General features: G+C 30.2%; 1 protein-coding gene across 4 annotated transcripts in view; it reads right to left on the bottom strand.

Annotated features, from left to right (window-relative positions):
- Positions 1-15,619, bottom strand: part of LOC134692936 (orexin receptor type 2-like) — an 86,954-nt gene that overhangs the window by 31,201 nt on the left and 40,134 nt on the right. The gene's annotated exons all lie outside the window — the stretch shown is intronic.

Below are 15,619 nucleotides of genomic sequence, written 5' to 3'. Positions count from 1 at the left end.
ACTTTGTTTTTGTGTATGTAAGTGTTCGTTTTTGTGGCACTTCATTGTTTCTGTTATTCTGTTGTTTTCCTCTAGTAGTGGTTGTGTTTTTCTCGATTTTAGTTTGCAACCCGGATTTGTTTTATCTCAATCGATTTATGACTTTTAAACAGAAGTATACTACTGTTGCTTTTATTTTGTCATGAGTGCAATGTGTAGGATGAAAGAGGACCAGTGATCAAAACCACTTTGTACTTTTAAGACATGTTCCAAAGCGTCGGTAAACGCTTTTTGTCAAATTCAGCAAAAGAATCAAGACAAAAGTAAAAGTCTCCCTAATTTTTTTAAAACTAATTGTTATGCCTTTTTATACCTGACATGCGAATGAAGCATTATATGATTTAGGTTGACCTGTCATGTGTACAAAAATAGTATTTTTTAGCAATAATTTACTTCAAATTTGTAGTTTTTGGCTTTATTACTATTTTGATCTGAGCGTCACTGATGAGTCTTATGTAGACGAAAAACGCGACTGGCGTATTAAATTATAATTCTGGTACCTTTGATTACTATATTACTACTAAACGTTTTCCCAAAATAGCGAGATTGTTTCAAAATTGATACAGAAACTTAATTATGTAATGTTTTTGTTTACATAAAGCGTACTCCGATTTTGAGATGCTAAGAGCTTTAGTGGAAAGATTATAACCGTTTGGTGTATGATTGTCTCATTCCCCTTGGAAATCATGCGATTCCTTCATATTATGCGTGATTGTTTAAAAAGATTTATGCAGTGTAATACAGGTAAACTACTTGATCATTTAACACTTTACTATTTAAAACTTTGGGAAAAAAGTAATTTGAATTCAATTTACCAGAATATGTACAACATATTAAACAAAGATTTAAACCTATTACAAAAGTAAATGTTCTCGTAGGAGACAAAACTTGTTACTATATTTAGGATTTAAAAAACATATACTAATTAATTCATCATAGATACCAGGATTGAAATCATGTGTGCAAGACGTGCGTGCGTTTCGTCCACAAAAAACTTTTCATCGACAACAAAGAGTTCAAACTTTAAAAGTAAGGAGACAGACAAATTGAAAAGACACACACTGTAGGTTAATAGCAAGCACGTTAACCTATATCATACTAACATACAATGTAACAGACTTATTATTTGACATAATTACAATACACTTAAGGTGGTACCCAACACTTTTACTAAAATTAATTTGGCTCGTTTACTTTTCATAAAATTTTGTCAAAGTATTTACTTTGATCCTTTAACAAAAATATAAAAAAATCAAAAATTTTGAACCAAGTCCAAAAAATTACGATGGTAATATAGCAGTTTGACAAACACCAATTTTTATCATTGAAAAGCTTAATATTCCTTTTACAACACAACGTAACTAAAATGTTAAGCTGACTTAACAGAGTTATCTCCCTGTAGTGTTAGGTACCACCTTAAACACTTTTTTTGTTTATTTAGTGTTGTAGTGTTTGTTACCATGATGCTGGTAAAATATCTATAATGGATTCAAGCTCGTTAATTCTATTGTCGAATGTGAATTGATCAGAATTGGTAAATATTGTTTGTCATAACTTAGATATTTGGATTTATAACATCTAGTATTACTCTAGGGTTGTTTCCAATACACAATTATTTGCTTTTAATTATATTTGATACAAAACTGTAAACATTATATTAACCTGTGCAAGTAAACGACTTAAAATTTTCAAAACGCTTTTGTTTCCATGCAGAAAACTCAAAACCGATAATTGTTTCTCAGCAGTAATTGACATTGAAACTTGGGAATGCTTAGAAACACGCATGCACATCAAAACATAATAGACTGAAGCTCAGGTTTATCGTTAAATAACTATAATATGTTTATTCAATTGAGGAATTTGTATCATTTGGTAAATGGCAATAAAAGTGGGTACAGCTTTTTTGCTTGATCAATATCAACTGAATTGTATTGAAATTGTTTCTGTCTTTCCTACATAGTATAAATTGTGATTTATATTTTGGTGTGTACAAAATACATTCGTAAATAAAATAAGATGTGGAATGATTACCAATAAGACAACTCTCTGACAGAGAACAAATGTAGACGACAGCAACTACAGATTAATATACATGTATGACTTCCACCAATGAGAAAAACCCATACCACTTTTCCTGCTCATACATTAGACTAATTTATATCCGTTATACGAGCAAATAAATTTGTTTCTTAGCGGTTGCTGTCGTTATTAAATAAGAGCCGTGCCTATTTTCTGGCTTTTAGGTATTAATTGTGCTATACAATTAAAACAAAAGTGATTTCAATAAACAAAAACTCCGTACTTGTTAAATCAATTGGAATGCAAAATAACAAAAAATACATTTAATCTTGAAATGTGAGCACATGTTGACCTACATGTAGTTGATCAATTATTCAATATGCCTATTATAAAGTTTTTTAACTTTCATATACAGTTTTAAACATACAGTTTAATCGTCAAACAACAAATGCATCTTGTTTATTAAAATTAGTGTGACTTACCATGTAGTAGCCTAAATTACAGGGGTAAATTAATTTACAATTTGAAGCAAAGCAATTTAGGATAAGCATTACAATTGCATGTATATAGAAAATATAAAAAAACAACCGATTCACTACAAATTGTTCACCATGAGTTATCACTCCACAAAGTTATATCTTTCTAGTACACAATTCTAACAGATAGGGGCATCCATATAACGTAATGAAGCTTAAAACATCTATGAAATGGAACAATTTTCTCTTGATTATTTTAAAACTGTTGAAGGAAAAGATACTTTTTTTTATTCCGAGCTGCGATCAATCTTTAATAAAAGGAATGTATTGACCGTTCGACCACGGTCAATTTGCTAGTGCATAAATATGATGATCAAGAAACGAATACTCATTATAAGATAAACGTTATCAACCTTACTGAAATGAAGAGTTACCAAAAGAAGCAAGAAAACCTTATCAAAGATATCAGGCTTTTTTTATATGCCACAGGTCACCATTAAAAAGAAAAACTTTAAAGACTTATAATATACTTATAATATATTCAACTTCGTACTTTATTTGGCCTTTTTAACTGTCTTGGATTCGAGCGTCAATGATGTCTTTTGTAGACGAAACGCGCGTCTGGCGTATATACACAATTTAGTCCTGGTATCTATGATGAGTTTATATACTTTATATGTAGTAAGCTTTGTTAACAACATCTAAAACTCCCACATGGAATTTCTATGTTTAGTTATTAAACGTACCAATTATTCAAATTGTTATATACTTCTAATGGTATATTGAAATATGATACAATTGTTAATTAGACTCCTGAAAATCAAAATAATCACGGTTCTCATATTATCGTTTTTTTTATTACTAAAAATGATACTTGAAAGATATCTCAAATCAATCAACAAACATAAGAGTACCCGATGACGTCTGACAATTATGTTATCTTAGACTGCCGTTAAGAATGTTGATAGTTGATAGTTAAATATTCAGTTCTCTACATTTCAGATATATCATATGGTCAAATATCTCATTTTATTTAATTTTATGTGTTTTTGATATGAAAAAATATTTGGGAATGGTGATATACCTGAGGGCGTATGGGCGTGTAATATAAACGAAAAGTGAACAAAGAATTATACGGAAATTGAAATCCACCAGACGATAGCAGAAAGTACAATTGTAACTTAAAGAATTACATCAAAAGCTACGGAAAGGTAACATGTAATTGTATTACTAATGGCATTTGTCGTGGTATATATTTCGTATATAACTTCGCGAAAGAGAAGCATTCGATGATATTCCAACAAATCAGACAGGGAATACACAATGTGCACTATAGAAAATTATAAGTCGAATAAAACATGGCAAATAATAAAAGACGAATAGAAAAAATCAAGTCTACAAAACGCTACATCGAAAACGCACACTTTGCAAAACAGACACACAAAAAATGATATAAAAGATGAACGACAAAAGTATCATATCAATGTATGTTGGAATATGACAGTTGTTATCCATTCGTGTGGTGTGTTCAAGCTTTTGATTATGCCATTTATTTGGGGACAATACGTTTTGAATTTTCCATTTAGTTCAGTACTTTTGTGATTTTACTTTTTGATAGAATAAGCAGACAATTCAGATCAGGAATAAAATAAAATTAAGATCTTTTCTGGATCAAATTTTTAAAATATCGCCAAATTGTCCTATGAAAAGTTATACTTGTTCACAGTCAATGTAAATAGACTCATCATATATATACAGGATTGAGATTTTATATAAGTTCCATCTATACGGGTTGACAACTGAAGGAGTTAGTATTAAACATGTGTTAAAAAATATATTGTAAGGCAAAAATTTGCTTTGGATGGATACATAATCTTGTTTGAAAAAAACCCGAACTAAATAATCGACTCTAATTATTGATAACTGCTAGCTTACAAGGTTATTAATATAGACAAACAACAATTTTTTTTCAATTTTACATCTTTAAATTAATTGCAACTCAAAGGGTGAAAACTTCAATTCCAAAATCCACAATCAACGATCAAACTTTATGTTTTCAAGCTTAAGATATAAAATTACAAAAAGAGATGAGGTATGATTGCCAAAGAAGTCTTATCTTCACAACTTGTGCATAGTTGTTATTTTATAATTATGATTTAATAAATTAATTATTGGTAGCTGAAGCGTGAAAACGAATTATTTTGAACATTCGTAAATCAAATGTTATTCGTTTTTAAGCAATACTATTTGTTTAATCAAGACAGGCATTGATCTTGTTACTCGTTACTATATGTAAATAACAAAAACGCATTTTCACAACTTTTTCTAAATATCTTTTATACATAAATACACATAAATTAAAGTTAGGACTGTTATGATTGTCAAAGTGAGCAATTGTTTAATATTAACTTAAAACTTAACTTTTCATTACGCAAAATATTAATATCAAAGTAACATGCACATGTTCCCGACTTGCTTATCAAATTAATAACAGGTCTTATGGCTGCTTCACTGCCCTATTTTGTTTCTTTGTTTTAGAATGTTTTTTTTTAAAGTAAAATTATTATCAAAAGGACTTCAAATGAATTATGCCATAATAGAATAGACAACGGAATTAAATGCGGAAAATGTTATATAATAGCATAATACATCAAGGTGATTATTTTGTTGAGTAAAACTTTGATATTCATACAAATGGAAATATACAAAATGATATACTAATTGCAATGTATCGTTCCCATTTCAAATGTGTGTCTTAATATATCAAGATTGTATCCAATAGCAAAGGTGTAGATTCGGCAATGATCCCCATTTCCAACTAAAAATTCACATTAGGATTAATTTGCCATCATCACAATCATACAGTACAATAACTACATGGAAAAAATATCTACCTGTTTAAAAAATATGTATTATAGTCTTTTGGTGACTTTTTTTTCTAATTTAGATTTGTCATCATTTAAATGATAACAGGTCAGTTGTCTATAGTGTTAGGACCGAAAACAAAGAGCGCATGCAATGAAAAAATCAAATCGTTCATGACTTTTATTTAAAAAGAAACCTATTTGACTTCAACGTTTAGTTTGTTGAAACCATTGCATTTTTCTCTCGACCGTAAAGTGATTGAAAACAAGTCATATTTTAATCTCACCAACATCTAAATTTGTGGATTTTTAACATGTACATTTCAGTGCTATACACAAAAAGCTGCTCAAAAATAGTTATAGTTAAATTTTTAAACGCAATTCTTATCTTCAAACAAGAGACGTAACGTTTGAGACCAAATAGACCCTCCTTCCTAATGTACTGTGTCAGTCGTGTCGACTCATACAATTCATATACTAGTATTTCATCTCAAGAAGCCTATGCATGTAAAAACACCTCATTTAAAAAAACAAAAAAAATTTAAATTTCAGCATTAAATCACTTGTTCTGCAGTTTGATGTTACTCTCCTAATGATTTCCAATTTTAAAACTGTTCTGTTTAATTATGTTGTGGAATACCAGTTCATCGTATAGATATTGGCAATGATAAAACAGAACGGCAACAACAGAAAAAAATAGTAGTGCATTACAGTTTACATATACGAGATAAAGCGGTTCTCTACCGGAAAAAAGATTTAACCGGCGTCAATAATTGCTGACAAATCACTTTTGCAAATGACACATGACGATAGTTTAATCTAAATCCTTAATTATGAAGTAATGTAGCATGAATACGAATTGAACTATTTTGCACAGTCGTAAAATGCTATATCATTTTGGCTTTTTGAACAATATAGATTGAGTTCATTAAGACAAGCTTTGGTCATTTTAACTCGTTACCAGTGTGAATAAGAAAAACACAATAGTTCGTAGTTTCCACTACATTTACTCATAATTAATGCGACGCGTATAACAAAAGTTTACATCTAAGGATATGTTCTACGTTTCATCAGTCGCAATGACTACCATTAACACTGTAAATTAGTCTACGACATTTGTACTTTTCAATTGATTTATCGATCACCAATTATATGGATTTTATAGCATGTTCGTCGGCTTAGTTCAACTTTAAAGTTAAAATGCTGCTTTGTTTGGGTATTTGTACTGAAAAAATATCAAGCATTCTACCTCAGGCATAGATTACCTTACCTGCATTTGGTTAAACTTTTAGGAATTTTGGTCTTTAATGCTCTTCAACGTCGTACTTTATTTGGCCTTTTCAACTTTGTGGGATTCGAGCGTCACTGATGAGTCTTTTGTAGACGAAACGCGCGTCTGGCGTATACTACATTTAGTCCTGGTATCTATGATGGGTTTATTTACTATGACCTTATGTTCCTTTTACGTGTTTATATCATATAAAACAAAAAAAATGTGGTATGAATTCCATTGAGACAACTCTCCATAAGCGACTAAATGACACAGAAATTAACAGCTGTAGGTTAGCGTAAGTCCTTAAACATTTAATAAAGCCCGTACTGTATATCCAGCTTTAAATGGCCCCGACATCAGAAATGTGAACAATTCAAACGAGAAAACAAACGACCTTATTAATGTACACAAAAATAAACGAATAACAAATATGTAAAAAAGTAACAAACGACAACTACTGAAATACTGGCTCCTGACTTAAGACAGCCGCATACATACACAATGTGATGGATGTTAACGGGATCCAAACCCTCACCCTAAACTGGTTCACCAAAGACCGAGTAAAAGTATTGCTACCGGCATCTGTTAAGTTGGCAAGGTTCACTCGACTAACCGCAAGTAGTACTACTATATTATGCGAAAATATAGTATATAAATTATAAATCAATAATTGATAAACATATAAATATAAAGTTAGTAAATTAAACAAAAAGTACAATCCAACTGAAAAATACCCCTTTATATACATAGATTAATGATCAAAACATAGAAACACAAACTGATTTATGTCCTTTGGATTTGGCAAAACTTTTATGAATTTTGGTCCTCAATGCTCTTCAACTTCGTACTTTATTTGGCCTTTTTGACTTTTTTGAATTCGGGCGTCGCTGATTGGTCTTTTCAGGCGAGGCGCTCGTCTGGCGTATTTACAAAAATTAGTCCTGGTGTCTATGATGAGTTTATTTGCAAAGACATTCAATTCAGCATGTCATACAAGACTCTGATTCACAACACCAAAGAAGTTAAACATAAAGTAAGCAAGATTTCCTTTTTAGATGAGTATGTTCGAGCTTTAACTTTATAGAACAAACTGGTTAACTGTAATTAACCAATTGTAAATATCTTAATACTAGAAAGACTATTTAAAAATTTCTTAAAATCTTAAGAAATTATGATCATTTGGCTATCATATATAAAAACGTCTTAGTGATTACTACATTGTATTTCAAAATTTAAGATATAAATAAGTACGCCAAACAGTGCTGGATCCCAATTATCGTCTAAACCAATTATGTCGGTTTGTGTTGCTCACCCAATATTGTCTATATAGCGGATCTATAAACTACTGGCATACAAGTGGGAGGTTGATATGGCTATAAAACCAGGTTGAAGGCATAGTTTCCTTTGTACAACTAGGAACAAAAAGTACCAAGTAAGGAATACGCCAGATTATAACAGCCGTTACGGTGATTGAAAAATTCCAGCGTTTGGTTTTAACAGTTTTAAGGAATGTCCCCTTATGAAATAACCTTAGAATCGGTATTTCTTTGAAATGTTTTGTTGTTTATATTTTTATCATTTTATATTTTTTATCATTACATATGAAGTCACCGCTTGTTTATAAGTTGATGACCTGACCATATTATGCGTATAATTAATACCGTTGTGTTTCAATCTCAAATGAGTAAATGGCACGTTGACGTTTAATATAGTAAGATGCTTTTTATTTATCTTTTCAAATCTGTTCAAGTTCCTCAAATGCAGTCCAAAAAGTACAATGTTTGTATATGATGTATATGTATTAGAATAACATTTTGATATGCTTTCAAATGTTACAGTGTCTCAAGATAAAAACTATAATAGCAAAACTGAAGTGAACAACCAATAAAGTTTTCCGTAATCTTTTAGATTCCTAAACGAATAATTAATTATTTATAACTATAATTTAATCTCGCAGGTTTTATGAAGATTTTTAATTTCTTGTTTATTTGGCAGGTAAAGTTCGTACGGTCGAAATTGCTATGACTGATGTTAACTTTCTTTTCTATAACATGATAACTTGTTTTGTCATTCAAATCATATAACCGAAAGTTATTGTTATCAGGGAATTGTAATATTACCAAAAAAAATTAATTAATCTGCAGAATCTTATTGCATTAACATATAAACCTATCATTTTAGGATTTTCAATCAAACAACTTCAAACAATTCCCTGTAAAAACAAAGTGTAATATCTCTGCACGAGACAGATGAAATCTAGTTACTATCAACAAGTAAGCCACCTCTCATCACATTAATTACATAATAATGAATTGGCAAGGTTTTGAAAAGCATGATTGATGTTAATCTCTATAAACATATCTCATTTTTCTCAACGGGCGATCAAACATAGCGTTAATTTTCTTAGGATTCATCTGTGTAATTCATCTTTTAGAATTAAGGTTTCTTTCTATATGCACAGTATTATATACGAAATATTTCATGAATCTCTTGACATTTAATTCGCCCTGAAATTATTTACAAAAGCTGATAGATGTATATACAAGCAATGGTACCACGCATGAAATATGCATGCATCGGGAAAAATGATTACTTATTGTCATTATTGATTTAATTGGATGGTTGATTAGTTTGACAAAATTGTGTTAATATATTAATTTTTGCTGCAGTGACTTTTAGCATTTTGCCTCAATATTAGAAATAAAAACTCAATCTGTACAGCTATCTTTTTAAAACCTTTTCTTAAACATGATAAAATACTTTGTCATTGAAATTGTTCGTAAAATATATGCCAATAAAATACTACTAATATCGACTGGTCAACAATTATTTACAAAAGATGATAGATGTATATACAAGCAATTGTACCACGCATGAAATATGCATGCATCGGGAAAAATGATAACTTATTTGTCATTATTGATTTAATTGGATGGTTGATTAAATTGACAAAATTGTGTAAGTATGTTAATTTTTGCTGCAGTGACTTTTATCATTTTGACTTAATATTAGAGTTGAAAACTAAATCTGTATAAGTATCTATTTTAAAACCTGATAAAATGCCTTGTCGTTGGTATTGAACATTTTTTGAAAAAAGGGATATTCAACCCATGTTTTCAAAGCAAAAGTGAAGACACCAATAGACAAAAATTGACAAAAATAACGCACAAAAGTATTGATAAACAGGGGAAGTCCAAAAAAAACCTTGACAAAATAGTAAGACTATATCACTCAACAGACTAAAGAAAAACCACTGTCAAATTATGCCTGATTTGGCACAGACATTCTGTTTTTTTTCTTTAAAAAAGGTAAGTTAAACCTGGGTTTAAAGGTAGTATGACAGTTGTTTAAAGTTTCGCGAAATACTTTAATATTCTAATTTTTTCTTTGTGATTTATATACTCAAGCTTTGTAAAACTGTATTTATATTTCATAAGATATTAAAGAAAACCATAACTTTTCTGACATTTCAGTCGAAATATTGAAATATTTAAAAAATAATACCGTTAAACTTTGAACCCGGATGGTTGGAAAAAATATATTGGAATCAATGTGATGTCTGTCTCTCTGTGCATGTCATACATGATACAGAATTTGATACAGAATTTGCAAATGTCTTTAAATTTATATCAAACTAACCATGATTATGCTTTAGTACGCTAGACGCATTTCGTTTACATAAGACTCATCAATGACGCTCATATCAAAATATTTATAAAGTTAAACAATTAAAAAGTTGAAAACATACTTATCAAAGGTTCCAACTAACACAATGTGTGTAGCGAATGAAATTGACGATCAGTCTCTTTCACAATTTTAGTTTGACTTAACATACCCTGTTACTTAATGAACGAATTTTAGCCGGCTGATTGAAAGCCTTACAGAAATGAATAATACTACATGTTATTGTTCTGCAATACACAAAGACTGGTCGCGTATTCAACTTGAAAAACAAAAAAAACTAAAATAGTTATCTGTGTGAGACGAGGTTAGATTGCTAATGAGATACATACGAAATAAAGGACAAGGATGTAAAAAACGAAGGACAACGAGGTTGACTTCATTAATAAATAATTCAATTTTGGATGGTACGCTCCTTCTGATTGGCTTCGGCGTTGTTATGTTTATCAGATCATAGACATAATTTTGTCATATGACCCTGACGTCATCAACGTATTTTATGGTTAACTCCGGTTTAAAATGGAATTTAGAATTAAATTATATGCCATGTCTGTAATATTTTTCTGTCTGTTTTTTTAGTGTGCACCACATTTTAAAAGTTATTTCTTCGAGTTATTCAGTATGCACCACATTTTAAAAGTTATTTCTTCGAGTTATTCAGTATGCACCACATTTTAAAAGTTATTTCTTCGCAGACAGAAAAAAATATTACAGTCATTCCCTAAATAGAAATAATTCCTTTCAGGAAAGTAAATTCTAAAAGGCTTTTTAATACACAAAAATGTTAAATACTTCACAAGAGACATTATGACAGATGGCAACTAAGGACAACGGCCTGCATAGGGACAGACACATTAAAAAGTACAATGAGACAACTCTGTACCGTAGGTAAAAGGATAAGGAAAGAATCGACTAAAGCCTTTATCGGGTTTCTGATTGCTTAACAATCCTTTGTTGTGGACAGTGATGTGATACCACAACATTTTCACATTTGAATAAATAACCGTTAAATTAATCGATAGACAAAAGTTTTGTCAAAAAGAAAAGAGAAATGCCAGTTACAAATGAACAAAACTAAATGTGAAAAATGACGTATAAAATTAAAGTTTAAGGAGGTAGACATTGGTTCAGGGAGATAACTCTTTAAATCAGTTATGCGTTAGTAAAAGTCAAGTATCATCAATGTATTATAAGCATTTATCTGAAACAGATTGGAAATAATCTATGTAACATAGAAGCTTAGGGTATATTTATGAAATTGGTTGACACAAACGTACTGATGATTTTAAGAGTTATTTCCCTTAACCTAGGTCTACCTCCTTAAATTAAAGTAAAACGAAAGTACCTCAATGAATTTAAATACATGTATATCACCCCTCTATCTGTAAAGAAATCAATTGTTAGAGTCTGATTTTCTTTTTCAAATGACATGCTACAAAAGACATTGATAATAATTACATTAAGCGTATGTAATTCCTTCTGATGGATGATCAAACAAGACTCCAATTTTCTAGGGATTCATCTAACTAATTCATCTTGGAATGCAAGGTTTCTAATTTCCCCCTAATCCAACACTTTATGTAATGTATGGAATGTTTTTACATTCTAATATAGCATTGATGGTTTACAAATTTGCTTAATCTGTTTTAACGAGCTATATATTTCCTTTGAATATTAAATTATTGTATAAAGGTTAAAAAGTACATTCTCGTTTGATCAAATGAAATATGAAAATCCTCAAAAGAGGATAAAAGAATATAATGAACTTAGTGAGAATTTAAATCAAATGTACATAATTCATAAAAAATAATTAGCCTTTTATAAAACTCGTCAAAATCACATCGAAAATACTGTTTTTATAAAAAAAAAATGTGTATTTATAATTTCATCGCTCTGTTAATTAATTTCTTGTCGCACATGTTTCAAAATCGATAAAAACAACAGATAACATTATTAGAGTATTAAGATATTCATTTTTCTAACTGATATTTTGCGAGCAACTTTATCACTTAAAATCAAATAAATTAAATTAACACGATAGTTTATCGATATTCAAATCTATTTAATCAAAGAACTCGATACAAATCAAGATAACAACCAAAACAATAGGGAATCAAATGAACTGCAAAAGAAGACCGTACTTTAACCTATAATGGTTTACTTTTTAAATTGTTATTTGGATGGAGAGTTGTCTCATTGGCACTCACACCACATCGTCCTATATCTATTACATTGTAACTTTTTAAATAAGATCATGTTTACATTACGGTAAATATGTGCAAAGAAAATAACAAAACTAAAAAACTCCTAGGAAAATCCCAAACGGAAAGTCCGTAATTAAATGGCAAAATAAAAAGCTAAAACACATCAAACAAATGGATAACAATTGTCCTAATCCTATCCTCAAACAGAAATTTTCGTATGTAAAAAAAATGCTGGATAAAACTTGGCTTTATAAGTAGCTAAATCTCTTACTTAAGCCAGTCGTATAAAACTACTTTATATTGAAATGTTTGTGTGAACATAAAAAACTGACATGATAGGTAAAATGTAAAAAGTACGGATAGAGCAGTCAATATTTTGTTTTCTGGATAACATGTTCCCTAGGGAAAAGCATGATATCAGTACAACCATAAGAGAATCCAGAAGACACAGAAACAACAAAAAATCAACAGAATATAGGAATCTGAGACCGAACGGAAATATCAACGCAAAAAAAAAAAATAGGAAATACCTAAAACCCTGATCGTCCAGTGATTGGGAATTAGAAATCATTACAATTTTCAAATGTAAAATATAAAAACCCATTGCTAAACATTATCTCTCTGTATCAAAGAACATTATTGATTTCTAAATACCATAAAAGTAATGTAATTAAATGAATGCTTAACTCGAATGGTACTGCTATAATGTAACTACTTTTACAGACACAGGAAATGAATATAACTTATTTTTCTAAAAGTTCAGCAACAATGCCATTTCATTGATTACTATACTATTAAACTTAAACCTTAATACACAAGCGAGATCTAAACAGCTATAGCCTTTGTGAAGCTTTTCCATTAAAATGTGTTTTATGTACTATGTCCAGACTTAATGTTTTGTGTATTAAATTCAAATATTAGATAAAAATGTACAGTCTTAATCTCAGGGGTGTTCACTTTTTCATTCTATTAAATAAAACTCATCAGACCGAGTTTTAAACAAATTGGAATAACGAATGATTTTAGTAATCTGTGCAAGTAATCTGTTTACCCTATCCTACTTTGATACAAATAAACTCATCATAGATACCAGGCCTAAATTTAGTATATACGCCAGACGCGCATTTCGTCTACAAAAGTCGACGCTCGAATATAAAAAAGTTCAAAAGGACAAATAAAGTACGAAGTTGAAGAGCATTGAGGACAAAAATTCCTAAAAGTCACAATAGTTGATAAAAAGCTCTATGAAATGAAAGTTTCTGACAAAATCTAAACATGGAATTCATTGAAATTACTATGCATCGAGAGTGAAATTTCGTATCGAACGCATGCAATTTACTTGGCGATGAGGACAAGAGTAGCACGGGAGCGTCAAACAAAATGTGTCCATGTTCGTCTGCAATTTGTAAAAATATTTTTGACGGTCAAATATTGTTCTTCTTCACGAATATACATGTTCAATCCTAAGTAGAATATTGTTCTTCCACACGAATATATATTTGTACATGTTTAATCCTAAGTAGATAACGTGCTTAACTCCAAGCTTAATCATACTAGTGAAAAGACAACACTTTTAACAAAAAGAAAATATTAAAAGTAGTAAACGTATAAAACAAAGGCTTATATAAAGAGAGGCGTGTGTTGTTAGATACGACTGATCGACGGCTCTCAAATCATAACATTACAAAGGTCAGATAAAAAACTAGTACAAGGCTGAATTGCATTGGAATGTTCCGAAAGTAGAAAAACCGGGGTTTCGAATAATTCAACATTTCAAAAACAGTAAATTTTTAGAAAATGAACTTAAAGTGCCACAAGCAGTGGGATTATAACCCAAACTGATTGAACGTTGTTATGTATATAAATACAAGCATGTAGTATAAACTAGACGATTCCATTCATCTATATATTACTGTCATAAAAGTGAGAGGATTAGCTAGCTATAAAACCAGGTTCATTCCACCATTTTCTACATACATAATGCCTGTACCAAGTCAGGAATATGACAGTTGTTATCCATTCGTTTGATGTGTTTGAACTTTTGATTTTGCCATTTGATTTGGGACTTTCCTTTTTGAATTTTCCTCGGAGTTCAGTATTTTTGAGTTTTTACTTTTTATATTAGGTTCGTAAGAATAGTTAATCAAATTTTATCCTGAAAAAGGGTACAGAGATAAAAATGAAAGAACTTATAAACTGCTCATTTTTAAATACATATAGTCTACCGTTAGATTTTGTCATTTTGTACGGACTCCCCCTTTGTAAATTGAACTTGTATGTCTATATTATTTATACTGGTTTACCTTCACGAGCTCATGATTAGTATAAACTATTCAAAAATGAAAGTTTTAGTTTACACTAAAAAGGAATACAGATAATAAAAAAATTAAATAAAAACATCAAACAACAACTATCTAAAGATACAACACTTAAAATTGAAGTCAGTAGATTTAAAAATATAAAAAACTTAATGTAAATTTGGCTCAATAAATTTTTATCGGAAACGTTTCTCAAATTTCAATTCCTATTCCCTATGGGGTAAATGACCAATTTTCACTACTAATATAACATTATAAAGCGCAAACAAAAATTGCAAATGAAACAAATATCAAAACGAGACTGAATGAAAAAAAATAAGAAGTCTCAATTTCAGGCATTGTGTGATTCCCAATGAGATATTTCGGACACTATTACCGACAATTTTATCGATTCTATCAGGAATAATGTCCGAAACAACTCCCCTGGGGCTGACAGAACTTCATCCTCCACTGCATCCTTCACGCCTGCGTAGTATGAACAGGAAGTAACTTCTCGGTCTCACAAAAACAAGGTCACTACTGTCAACCCCAAGGAATAGGAATCATAAAGTAATTTAGAATTTGGATAAATCCCGATCTGAACAATATAGAAAATGTTTTAATCTGCTTTACATTTTTACAGAAAGGCACAGAGTTACGACAACAGGGAAAGAAAGCCTGAAAATGAGATTTTTTATTGCACATGAATTAAGTTTTAAAAAAGGTACATTAAAAAGTACAAAGGACGAAGGATTTCAATCAAATA

The sequence above is a fragment of the Mytilus trossulus genome, chromosome 12 (genome assembly GCF_036588685.1).
Source record: "Mytilus trossulus isolate FHL-02 chromosome 12, PNRI_Mtr1.1.1.hap1, whole genome shotgun sequence".
Taxonomy (NCBI): Eukaryota; Metazoa; Mollusca; class Bivalvia; order Mytilida; family Mytilidae; genus Mytilus; species Mytilus trossulus.
Note: the sequence above shows the minus strand (reverse complement) of the source record. Positions and strands in the feature narration are given on the sequence as shown.